This window comes from Amborella trichopoda, chromosome 4 (genome assembly GCF_054954075.1).
Source record: "Amborella trichopoda isolate Santa Cruz 75 chromosome 4, AtrichopodaSantaCruz75HAP2 v2.0, whole genome shotgun sequence".
NCBI classification, from domain to species: Eukaryota; Viridiplantae; Streptophyta; class Magnoliopsida; order Amborellales; family Amborellaceae; genus Amborella; species Amborella trichopoda.
The window spans coordinates 59,259,475-59,273,082 of record NC_142339.1 but is presented as its reverse complement, the minus strand read 5'-3'; the positions used below and the strand labels follow the sequence as shown (position 1 = coordinate 59,273,082).

The window sequence follows — 13,608 nt, the reverse complement described above, 5'->3', positions numbered from 1 at the left end:
ATGGGCTCTAATTTCATTTTTTAAAACCTCGGCTCTATATATAAACTTTTTCCTTATACTTCTGAACAATTTTAAATTTAGATAGCTAACCCGCTTTCCATGAAGTTTAATAGGTGCTCTGACGACCATAAGGGCAAGATTTAATCAACTGCCAAATGATTTTGATATCAAATCTATCAAAATGGCCCATATTCTATCTTGGAGCAGATTTTTTGGGAAATTTTTAGTTCTGAAACCTTTGAAAAGAACATTAAAAAATTGATAACCGTTTAAGAGTTTTAGGTCTCATCATATTCTACGGTACTCGAGCCCAGTATAATCTTTTTCCCTATATGAAATCTAGGAAAGTAATGAAAATATCCCTTTTTCCTAGGGATATTTGAAAAATATCTGGAAAAGTTGAAAGAAGTGAAAAGGACACATCCACTATGACGACAAGAGTAACAATTATTAGCCTCATTTATGAGGAAGGAGAGAAGCAATAGGAGAAATATTTTGCCAATATCATCAAAATTCTCACTCATTAATTGTTGCAGCTTGGATTCTCAAGCACCTCCTGCAAAAAATAGAAAGCAAGTAATAAACTCACTTCCATGGCAAGAGCAAAAACACAAGCAAAATGCAGCAAACTGTTATAATTCAAAACCTTACAAAGGCAGAAATTATTATCTTTGACGAAGAAAACTAGGCACAGATTACCTTTTTCATAAGCACGGGCACAGGACAATTGCCAGGAACCAGCTTGATGGAGAGGGGTTGGCTGTGGAGAGAGAGAGAGAGAGAGAGGGAGAGAGAAGAGAGAGAGAGAGAGAAGAGAGAGAGAGAGTGAGAGTGAGAGTGACAGAGAGAGAGAGAGAGGGAGTACTACAACAAATCTCCAAGGATTGACAAGAACAAAATTGAAAGTGAAAGCATATCCAGTAGTCATCAATTATTCTCTCAAAAAAAGTATATCTAGTGGTCAAAAAGAGGAAGATCATGCAGTTAAGGCAGCCCATCAGGTCAGGACGATCGAACCCAGATCACTATCTAGACCCACCCCATGAACCCAGTGGGTCGGGTTCAATCTTATCTTATCAGGTCTAGCTTAACCATTGACAACTTCAAGCATGAAATGGAAAGAACATAGGAGTCAATAAATATAAGAGGACTGAATCAAACAGAAACTATAACAATCGAGAAATCACATAATTCTCATAACCAAAAAACTAATATAAAAATGTCTCGTGCGAATTCAGTGGTCAAGTAAGGCAACCAGATCTCAATCAGCACTATATTTATAAGTATGCAATTTGTAGTTATATAGCGAAATCCACAACTACATGACCATTGATGATCAAACTCAAATGGTCTTGGGTCACATCCGAGTCCATTCCTCAGCTTTTCCATCGATCGCAGTTTCTTCCCTGGCCCAAGGCCAGCCCTTTACTACGGAAAGCCTCCGTGGTTGCAACGCTTTGGACCATTTGGTTAGAACACAATCAGAGAATTTTTCAGGGGCAAGTCTCACATTGGCTCACTCTCAAGGAGACAATTTGGTCCATGGTCATCTTCTGGCCCACTAACCGCAACCACTTCAAGCTCATCTCCTCCACCGAGGCGCACAACGTTGTTTCACAACCCTAGACCTGTCCCCTGCTCTTCCGTTTGGCGGCCCCAAGATCTTGGGAAAACGAAGTTCAATTTTGACAGATGCTCCCTCGGCAACCTGAGCCAAGAGGGTATTGGGGGTATTTTCAGGAACTATACAGGAGTCAAACTCCTCTCCTTTGCCTCTCCTATTGGCTTTGCGGACTCTACCACTGCAAAAGCCCGAGCACTCTTGGAGGGCCTCAAATCCTTTGAACCCTATTGAGCACTGAACTAGTTATTGAGGGTGACTAAAAAAATGTCATCTCTTGGACCTCAAGCGATGCCACTCCGCCTTGGAGACTTACCGCAATCTTTGACGAGATTTTTTACATTTGCAGGCATATTCGGATCTCATGGACACCTATTTGACGGGAGGCCAATCTCAAGGCCAACACGTTGGCTAATGAGGGAGCTTCGCAAACCACATCCTAGCAGCGTTGTACTTTTTGTTAGTATAGCATTTTTTGATCCAACCCAGAGCTGGCCATGATCTGCCCCTTGAGGTCAATATTTTTTGTATACTGCAATACCTCTCTTTAACACAAAGTTAATAGGTTCAAAAAAAAAACTTACAAGTTGAAGGCTCTAAAAGAGCAAGGGAAAGGCCTCAAAGGACATAGATGGAACTGATGAGAAAAGATATGTTGACTTACAGTCTGACTGAGGGAATGAACCTTGATAGAGCGAAATGGCAAAAAAAGATTTGTATAGCTAACCCCAAATATTTGAGATATGGCTGATGATGAAGGTGGTGGTGATGATGAATTGACAACTTTTTATCCATATATGTAGAAAATACAAAGGCTAGCTCTTGTACAATGCTTAGGTTAATCTCAGAGGTTTTATACTTTTGAGGAGCATCGAACGAGATTTCTCAAAGATTTTAAGGCATTCCCATTGCCGGTCACATCCATAAATATTGACAACTTTCAACTAATGAAATTTGAACTTTTACAACTCTCCAAGTCATAACAACAATCAACAATCATAGATCCTTTTTTTTTTTGGCAAAGTCCGCAAGCATCATCATCATCATTACAAATTTTTGGCTGCAGTCAATAGGTTTCATGATCATATTTGGTTTGATATAAATTTTTTAATATTGATGTCCAAAAGCATGCTAATGTTTATTTAGAAGTTGTGTGTGTGTCTGTGTGTGGAATATGTTATGAATGAGTATACTAGTCACTATAATATGTTTGCCTAATTATTATGCTGCTCTTGTTAGTAATATTAAAATATGATCACATTGTAATATACATGTTGACGTCTAACTAGTAGCAATATAGAAAAGGGTTTTATTAGACTACTCCCTATGTGGTGCATTCTTTAAGCCAACTCAACAATTTAGACACTTGATACTCTTACTTCAAAATATTGTAACTTTTATCTAAGAGTATTTTAGGTAATTAATCAAATATATAGTATTATTTTTTATTACAAACAAGAGCATTTGTTAACTATTATGGGGAATGACATCACTCACATATGATGTGACATCATCCAACTGTGAGTGACATCATCCATATAGAGCATTAATTGCTTTGTAATAACTAATAAAATATTATTGACCTCTTCTAATAATTATCTATCATACCCCTCACTAATATCAAAAAATTGCCCTTACTAAAAGCGTTTTGATATTACAATACAATGATAATAAGTGTAAGTTGAAAGAAAACTCTATGAGCAAGAGTAGCCTCAAAAATTCCTCCTATAAAGCATTCCCTTAACCTACTCAACTTCTTAGACAATCATTACCCTAGCCTTTTAATACAACAACTATTTTGAGAAAAGGCAATTGTTGTCATTAGTAAGGGGTATAATAGATTTTTTAAACAATATTTTACTACTCATTAGAAAAAAGTTAATGCTCCATATATGCAATGTCACACCCCATGCAGTCATATTATATCCCATATAGATGGTGTCATTCTCCACAATAGTTAATAAATGTTCTTTGTTTCTACAAAAAATTCTACTTTACCCTTGATTAATTACTTAAAATACCCCCAAAAAATTCTACAAAAATTCAGTAATAAAAGATATGAAGTGTTTGAAGATGTTGGTGGAATACACCATGAAGGGAGTAAGCCTGATAAAACCCAACATAATATGTAAGTCTAATGCTTCACTGGCATTAGATGCCTTATGAATTTGTTTAATCTTTTTCTTTTTTCTCCCTTCTAAATTACTTCTCAAACTTCATTCAGACATATAATCTTCTCAATATATTTATAGACGATTTGGACCGACAATCTTCCTTTACAAACCATGGATTATTGGACCAAAACCATGATCTTGACTTGACATGGCTCATGTTAAGTTGGTCTTAAAGTAAAACAGACACTATAAATTAACTAAAGATTCGACTTGACTAAATTTTTACACATCATAGAGAAAAAGACTAGGTATTTCCCATTTTCACATGTCTAAAGTAAATGAACCACTTTACATAAAGTAAAATTAGTCATGTGGATGATATTTCATTCTTCAAAGATGTAAATTGGCATCTCCTTTGCCATTACCAATCTCTGATTCTATTGTTTCAATTAATTCCCATTGTTCTTGGATTTCTTCTTTTTGAAAAATAGACTTAAACCATTTTAGGTGTTCCCGTAGGTCACTATGCAGGAAGTGTCCTTGTCTGCATGCAAAATAGGCACCTGATTTTTGTTTTTTTCTTTGGTAAAATTTGTATGATTCAAAATACCTTTTGCAAATTCACCTACACATTGGGATATTATATGTCTCAGCACCTTTAATGTCACAACCCTTTGAATCACAACAAGTGAGATAAATGGATGCTCCAAAATGATAACTTTTCAATCTCCTTTCTTGCAAATCTGAGAACATGAGATAAAACTAATAGTCCCAGAGTTATTCCTCTAGTTGAAATAGTTTCTACGACTATTTCTCCAATGTTGTCTACTAATGCTAGATGAGAAGCATCACACAATTGTGCAATCCAAATCTCCAAGTCTCTTGAATGTAGCTTTCAAAATATAGCTCAAAGTCGTCTAAATTTAACAATTTCCTGCAAGATAGTAAGATCATGTAAAACAGTTCATCCAGGAGGCCTCGCTATGAACTTTTACAAGCCCTCTTTCTTTGATAGCCTTCTTCTCTTCATCATCATCAGAGTCTTTTCCCAACTATTCAGGGTCGGCTAAACGAATCCTGATCCACCGTTCTACTTTTAGGATTCATGGAACGTTTTGATGAAGTTCACGTTGGATGCTTACCTTACACAACCCACCTCCTTCACCTAAGCTTGGGATGGGGTGAGGGAAAGTTTAAGGTCCTCACCCTTCTTAGACCAAGCCTTCTTCTATTCATATGTCAAATTACGCCACAATACTAGCTTTTCTTTGGAGCATCCCTGCGGCCCTTACTACAACATCTTCTTCTACCCATCTCATATTGTGAATGTGTTGTAGTTTTTATTCCATAGAACAATATCTTCCCATGGTTGAGAGTCCATTTAAATATAAAATTGAAGTATCAAATCTAAGAAACAATAGAATTCAGAATGAATACATCCAAAGGAACTTAGGGGTAGCTCCAAAAGATAATAAGATGAGGAAAAATAGAGTTAGGTGGTTTGTCATGTACAACATCAGCCTAGAACAACACCGATTAAGAGGGAAGATTAGGTTCAAATGGAAGGCTCTAACGAGCAAGGGGAAGGTCCAAAAGAACATGGATAGAAGTAATGAGAAGAGACGTGGTGACTTATGATTTGACTGAAGGTATGGCCCTCGATAGAGCGAAATGACAAAACAAGATTCACGTAGCCGACCCTAGATAGTTGGGATAAGGCTCGAACGATGATGATGATGATGATGATGATCAAATCCAATATCCCCAAGCCTAGACGACTCTCACTAGAATGAACCGCACCATCTCCATTTGCGGACAATCCTTCATTTCGAATAGTTGTCACAGACTTCACAAGCATGTACATGACATCATGGAATTGGTAATAAATACTTGGATCATTTTTTCTCCAAAAAAAAAAATTACTTGGATTATAGTTTGCAAATGATCATCATAGATTTCTTGGGCTTGTTCTTTTCCTTCAATAGAAGGACATGTATCAAAAAAATTCTAAATTTCTTTTAATTGATTTTCAATTGCCATACTATGTTTTTCTGCAAATGAAGCCCTTTGGAGCAGATAATTAGCCCTAGTAGAATTGGCCGTGTCAACATGTCTCAACCTTTTATGTCATGCAGCAGTAGGCAACTTGCAATTGTCCTGAGAATTGATGCTTCTTCTAATGGGTCTTGTGTTGTAGAAGAGTAGGCCATTTTTGGGGGCCAGCCTTCTACCACCAGATTCTTTTTTTTCCCATTACATTCATCATCTACCATTATTGTCCTTATCATAAAAAACCCTTCAAAGTTCCAATTAGGAGAACATGTGATTTTACTTGACCTTTGAAAAAAACATTGCAGAAAACTTGAAAATTTTGAGCAAGAGAGTAGTTATCAAACACAAAAAAAAAAAAAAAATTAAGCAAGAGAGTTTGTCTATAAATTTTAATATATATATTTATCTATAAATCCTATAGGAATTAAAAATAGTCCATAACTTTTTTATGCTCTAAGTGCCCTTTTTTGGTAAATCTTTACTATTCCCAAAATACCCCAGATTTGACACGTGAAGTATCAGAACACAAATCGTTTTTATAACAAAGAATGGGTTTCGCACTTGAAGTGTTGAACCCATTTTTTTCAGTAAAAACACGAGTTTAGCAGTTGCAGGCACCGAATAGATCTTTTTTTATTTGAAATAAAAATAAGGGTTCGGCATTGACTCCCTATTTTTAAGTATTACACCATGCCCCCTCTAGATCAACATAAATACTTGCTCCCACAAGCAAAAAAGTTACACAAGATGATTGTTTGGATATGAAGAAGGCACCTTTTTTTAGGCACGTATAGACTAGGTTTTGAAAAGAAAAAATGTTTTATATTGGTTGCTAGGTTGAAAAGGGGTATTATTGGTTGCATTTTCATTGAAGGAGAAAGTTTGCACATATACTATGCTCTTGCAGGGTATAGTATATATGCACTTTACTTTAAAAAAAGCGCCGATGTGAAGTGTACTAAGTCCAGTTGAGATAATCTTCCGGCATCTTGCTTTGTGGTTTGCAGTAATTTATTTCTATGTTTTCTTATTCTCATAAGCATTGTGTTGGATTTATTCATTGAATAAATGAAGTTGTAATTAGTGACAGCAAATGAGAACCACTTTTTGGTTATTTATTTGTTTGTTTCAAGTAAGTTTTATTGTACTTGGACCCTTGTAAGTATTTAAGTCAGTGAAAAAAAGAAAAATTAAAAACTATATACGCCAGATCACCTTGTCCAACTTTCATTGAATAAGCCGAACCATGTTTTGACTTAAAAAAGGTGGGTTTGTGATCACCTACAGCCAACAATTGGTAAATACAGAGGCATTTTAGAGAGAAGCTAAACTGAGAAGAAATTGCGAGAAAAAGAGCATGAATGCGAAGAATCGAGTCATCTGCCGAGTACCACAAGAGCAAGAGAAGAAAAAAAAACCACAAAGGCTCTCTCTAACACGTTATTTTTTTTTTTTTTTTTTTATCTCATCTTCATTCACCGTTCCAAAAAAAAAAAACCTTACACTTCACATTTTGTTCTCTTGTAACAACTTCTCTTTGCTACAAGATAATCCTACCAAAACATTTATATCTATCTTTCCCTAGTTTATAGCACACAAAAACAAATTATCCTTTCCTTAAAAAACCCAGTCGATAACCTCCTAAAAAAACTCATGCAAAATAAAAAAAAGGCCCCTACCAAAAGAAAGAAGGAATTACCTAAAAAAAAAAAAAAATACTTACTAAAATTTAATAAACGCCTACAAAAAAGGACTCTAAAAAAAAAAAAATATTAAACAAGTGCATCTTTATTTCACTTTCTTCCGATTGTGATCTGATCGCTCTAACTAATCCAAAGCGATAATTACGACTCCATCATCGAAAATAATTCCTTATGCCTACCAGTTAAAGCTACCAAGACATATGAGGACTTCTGATACATTCAATGACAAGCACTGAATTATGCAGGAGATACCTCGAGTGACGAAGAGCGAATTATGTGGGAGATACCTCTAGTGACAAAGAGCTTAACTCGAGAACGAGTTCTCTCCAACCAAGGAGGATGATGACGTCGAAACTATCATATTGGATTATCTAGAACAATCAAATTGCGATAAAAAAAGCGAAAATAAATACTACCTTGTTAAAAAATAAAAATTCTTTTTGTAAGTCTATTTGTTAAATTTCATTAATGTCTTCTCTTTTAGAAGGATAATTCCTTCTTTCTTTTGGTAAGGGTGTTTTCTTTATTGTGCCTGAGTTTTTTTAAGAGGTTATCTATTGAGTTTTTTCGAAAAGGACAGGCTGGTTTTGTGTGCCATCAACTAAAGAAAGATAAGACGCACTTTTTTTGGTAGGATAATCTTGTAACAAAAGGGAGTTACAAGTTAAATAAAACATGAACTATAAGGCGATCGTTTCTTTAGATGGTGAATGAAGTTGAGGTGAAAAAAAATATCAACAAATTAAAGAGAGAGAGAGAGACTTTGTGGGTTTTTTTTCTTCTCTTGTCCTTGTGGTGAGTGGCGGAGAACTCGGATCCCCGCGTTCATTCTTTCTTCTTATTAATTTTCTTCCTAGTTTTGTTTCTCTCTCTAAAATGCAATTGTAGTTGTCAATCTTTGGTTGCCAGTGAATTTTTCAGCTGCATCATTTTGGTACTTCAAGTGGCAAATCCATGTTTTTACTTTAAAAAAATCAGTTGGTGCTTATAAGTGCCAAAACCATTTTGTACTAAAACAAAAAATTCGGTTCAACACTTAAAATTCCAAACCTAGGGGCATTTTGTGAAATGTAAAAATCTGAGAAAAAAGGGAACTTGAGCATATAAACTATAAAATATGAAGTCTCCTAAATATATAGAATTTTTACGTGAACTTCCCAACTTTTGAATTACTTCTGAAACTAAATATTGAAAAAGTCAAAAAAGAGGTTTATTTTCGATTTGATGCGAATCTCAAAGGCCCACAAATTACCCTCACACATCTGGAAGTTACATTAGCAAAAAATTGTTTGAAAAAATTAAATGAAAGCTTGATTGATGATTGTAATGTTAAATTCCTTCCAAATTTCAAAGGAATATTTTTTATTTTAAGCCTTTTTTTTTTACAAACCTTGTGAAGATATTTCATGACTTATGGATATATTTTGAAATGCCAAAAATACCCTTGTCAAAATACTTGAGCAATTTATAGTCAAAACCATTTTTAACATATAGGGATACCTAAAGGTCAGTCATTTGGGAGTAGGATATTCTAACCCCACCACTACATTGGTTTGAACATTAAAATACCCACAGCACACAACTATAATGGTGAACTTAAACTATCTTACTCTCATATGTTTGACCATAAAATAACCTTATAAGTTAAAAAATAACTTATTGACTAGAAATTGCTCATATATAAGGATATTCTCTCATACCAACATCACTCCAAAAATAAAATTCAAATTTAAAAATATTCCTTTGACTTTTTGAATCATGTTTGAATTTTATAAGCAATTGAATATAAAAAATTGATCTTTTTAAAAACTTGCAAACCAGTTATTTTTAATATAATATTTAGATTTGTTAAGGTAGGTTGCAGTCCCTCTGAGAATCAACTTCAAATTTTAAACAAAATAAATCCTCTTTTTACTTTTTGAACATTTTCAAATTTCAGAAACAATTTACGATTACAAATCTACCCTAACTCAAAATTTTTAGTAGATTCTTAAGGGTATTTTATGGTCTATAATTTGGGAGTCAATTCTAAGTTCTAGTGTGACCCAAAGAAACCCATATGTGTGTATCTAACCATACATGCATTCATACGTACATACATATGGGAACCCACTTTTGTAGGCAGGGCCAATCAGTTGGCCATAGTAGCATTTAGTATTTTTATTTATTTTATCTCCAAATCCATTTTATCTAAAAAATTGGGCATCTACTCCTCTCATTTAGTTGTGGCTAAAAAATTACAAAAGAGTTTCCCAAACTTTTTGAATAAAATTACCCTTGAAATAATTTGGGGTACTTTGGTCGATTTATATTCTTGCAAATTATTATTTTTTATTTTTAAAGCATGCCTAGTGAGGTGCACACACCTCAATGTTTCATCTCAATCCATCATCATCATCGTCAAAGCCTTTTCCCAACTAATTGGGGTCGGCTACACAAATCATGGTCCATCATTCAGCTCTATTAAGGGCCATACCCTCAATAAGGCCATAAGTTCTCATATCTTTTCTTGCTACTTCTAACCATGTTTTTTTGGGACTACCCTTGTCCTTTTTTAGCCTTCCACTTGAAAGTTTCATCTCAATCCAATTTGCAAATTAAAACTAAAATACTAACACGAAACCTTGCCCATCCATTTTTTCTCTAATAATCTAAAGTGCTGGGCATTTACTATTCAATATGTGAACCCAACCAACCTGTTGCCTAGAACTTGTGGTGATCTAGAAAAAGACCAATGGACAGAGGCAATGGTTGGGGAACTCAACTCTATAGTTTCAAATGAAGTTCGAGACCTTGTAACCTTACACCCAAATAGGAAAGCAATTGGGTGAAGAAAGGTCTGTAAGGAAAAGCTGAACGCGAAAGGAAAACTTGAGAAGTATAAGGCTAGACTTGTAGCCAAGGGATCCACCCAAAAAGAGGAGATAGACTATGAGGAAACCTTTTCATCTCATAGGTTATCAAACTCCCATCGATTAGGATCCTCATAACCATAGCTGCCAACTTCGACTTCGAACTCCACCAAATGTATGTCAAAACAGCATTCCTTAATAGGGAGTTAAAAGAGATCCACTTCGACTTCAAACTCCACCAAATGTATGGCAAAACAGCATTCCTTAATAGGGAGTTAGAAGAGATATATATGAAACTTAAGCTGCGCTCATTTCACCAAATGGATGCCCACTTCAGCTTTTCTCATTTCAAATGAAAGGTCGTCTCTTGACTAGGCAAGCATTGAAAATCTAGAGTTCATCAATTTAATCCAGTTATTTAAAAAAGTTGGGTTGACACGAAATCGCCCAGCCCGACTCAGGAATTAGTCACTCATTCCGAATTTGCATATATATAGGAAACCGGACAAGTTTAGAAGGGAACTGATAGTTGTGCACAGTAAAACGACTATTCTCTATAGTAAAATGGTGATCTGAACAGGTTTTTGGCCGGTTCACTTTTTGTCCGCACAATAAAACGGCGATCTGGACCGCCAATTCACTGATCCGGGGCAATTTTGTAGGTGCCTGATCAAGGTCAGCAACTTGTTTTTTAAATCACTGATTTAATCCATGGATCTATGGCAAAACCAGGAAAGTTAGGGCAAACTGCACAGACCTTAGTAAATGTTCATTGATTAAACTAGGCCAAGAATATGGGGAAATCAGCACCAAAATCAGCAAACGTTTCTCACTCGAACTAAGGCAGATACCCGGGCAAGCAGTACAATGTCATCAATCATTCCCCAATCAAACAAGGTTAACATAGACAGCAAATAGCTAGGACAAGCTCTGGGAACCTCTGGAACTGCTCCAACGCAAAAACTAGGGAAAAAGCCGGGAATCTCTGAAATTGTTCATATGCAAAGACTATGGTGCAATCTAGAGCAAAAAGCCACGGAACGAAATACAAACCCCTGCAATTGCTCCTCAATAAAATTAGGGCATAGTCAAGGGCAAACAAACTATTAGAGCAAGGTATTAGAACTTCTGCAACTGCTCTTCTCAAGATGAAGCTTCTGTACCAGAGGCCTCAGCTCAAGAGAACACGCAAAATGGATAACAGATTGCCCTTTGAGAGAGAGAGAAAGAGAGAGACTTTTTAATAGATAAGAGAAAGGTGGGGAAGACGGATTTTTAATATAGAAGGAAGAAAGAGAGAAATATCATAATAACTGTAATATCAATTTCCTCATCCTCAATTGCAATGGTAGCGAAAAATTCCCTTCATCAAAGCAGTCATCTTCGATACAATAAGCTTCCAGTGAGCAGATGAAAACTGAGAAAATACAAATATCAAACAAGCCTGTAGATCTAAGCATTGAGCCTATAAATCTTTTGGGTTTACATATCTAGAGAGAAGATCAGATAATGAAGGCAGAAAATATCAAATAATCATGTAATGAAAGCCTCGACCCTGCAAATCTAAAGGCTTTTCACATCCCGAAAGAAAGTTAACAAAAAACTGAAAAATATCAGATATATTAATCCAAGCCTTAAGAGATAAGTTCCAAACATCTCACTGAAGATCAGATTTAAGTCCAAAAAAAGACTGGAAAACGTGTAAACCCAAGTTTTGAGCCTACACATTGCACATCTAAATGGAAGATCGAGACGCGCTTGCAGCAATCAAGAACAAGGAAAAGCCACACAGCGATTGAAGGAAAAAAAAAATTGCGTACCTCTTTTAAGGTTGGATTTTAAATTAGGGTTACGTTGAGCGCTCCCTCCCACTGCAATCCTTCGTTCAAGAAGAGAATGGACAGAAGTCTTCTTACCGTACATCTTAAAAAGTAACTTAAAAGGTCGATGGAGACGAGGCCACCTTCAAAAGGTGTCGAGAAAATAGTATCGAGAAACGTGATTTCAATAGTGAAATTTTAAAGCTACGCTTCAAAAATAGTCTAGATCGAGCGGATCGGTAAAAACCTCGAAAATCTTTTGAAAATTGAGGTCCAAAAATGCATTACGAGATATTTTATTTTTTTTAATTAAAATCTATTTATTTTTTTATGTTCATGCGCCTTGATGTCGATACGATCAACTTGAAGATATTTCCACATCAAAACAACCTAGTAAAAATTATGAGGTGCGTCCTAATTTATGCATAGACATGAGAAAAAAATGGATTTCAAGTTTTGGAAGTAGTGCCTTCCGTAATGCATTTTTTATCATGACATCTTAAAATTTAAATTACTTAAAGAAAAAAGTTTATATAGAGCTGAGGCTCTAAACAATCAAATTAGTACGCACCTCAAACAGTTCACTTAAAGATGTTTTGATGCTCAAATATCTTTAAATTGTTCATCTCTACATCAAAATTCATGGACATGGTAAAAAAATGGATTTCAAGTTTTAGAAATAGTGCATCTTGTAATGTATTTTTTTACCGTTAATTTTCAAGATTTTCAAGTTTTCATAAATTCCTCGATCTACATTACTTTCAAAGCTTTAAATTTTATAATTAGATATAAAATTATATTTTAAAACTAACACACAGATTTCCAGTTTGCACATTTCTTGATACTATTTGAATGTACGCTCTACTTTGTTTGTTTAAAACTCAACTCTATACAAACCGCACCCATAACTAAAATGTCTTCTTCAAAATTAATTTGGTCTTTTAATTTTACTTCTCAACTAATTGATTAATAATGAAAATAAGTTTATAGCCTTTTGATTTTACTTTTCTAACTAATTGATTAGTAATGAAAAAAATGTTATATAATGTGTGATACGTCACGTAACTTAAAAAAAAAAAAAAAAACAAAAACAAAACACTGCATCAAAAGCCTATAGATAAGGGTTTTTTTTAATGCTGAAAAGTTCTCAAAAGCCTATAGAAAAGGTTTTTTTTTTATTGCTGGAAAGTTCTCTAATTGACCATCTTGACCTCAAATGTATGGATATGGAATAAAAATATATTCTAAGCCATAAAAATAAGAAAAAAGTTTATATAGAGCGGACACTCTAAACAATCAAATTTGAGACTACCTCAAAAATTCCACTAAAAGAGGTTGTTTTGATGCCCAGATATCCTCAAATTGATCATCTCGACATCAAAATACATGCACATGAGAAAAAAACTGAATTTCAAGTTTGGGAATAGTATATTTTGTAATGTATTT

At 34.8% G+C, this 13,608-nt stretch overlaps 1 long non-coding RNA gene across 1 annotated transcript; it reads right to left on the bottom strand.

Moving 5' to 3' along the window:
• Nucleotides 1-220: 220 nt before the first annotated feature.
• Nucleotides 221-12,251, bottom strand: LOC110007155 (uncharacterized). Its single transcript, XR_002280721.2, has 3 exons — nucleotides 12,163-12,251; nucleotides 700-760; nucleotides 221-556 (listed from the first exon to the last, which is right to left on the bottom strand). It is a non-coding gene; the product is annotated as an uncharacterized LOC110007155 (long non-coding RNA).
• Nucleotides 12,252-13,608: the final 1,357 nt, after the last annotated feature.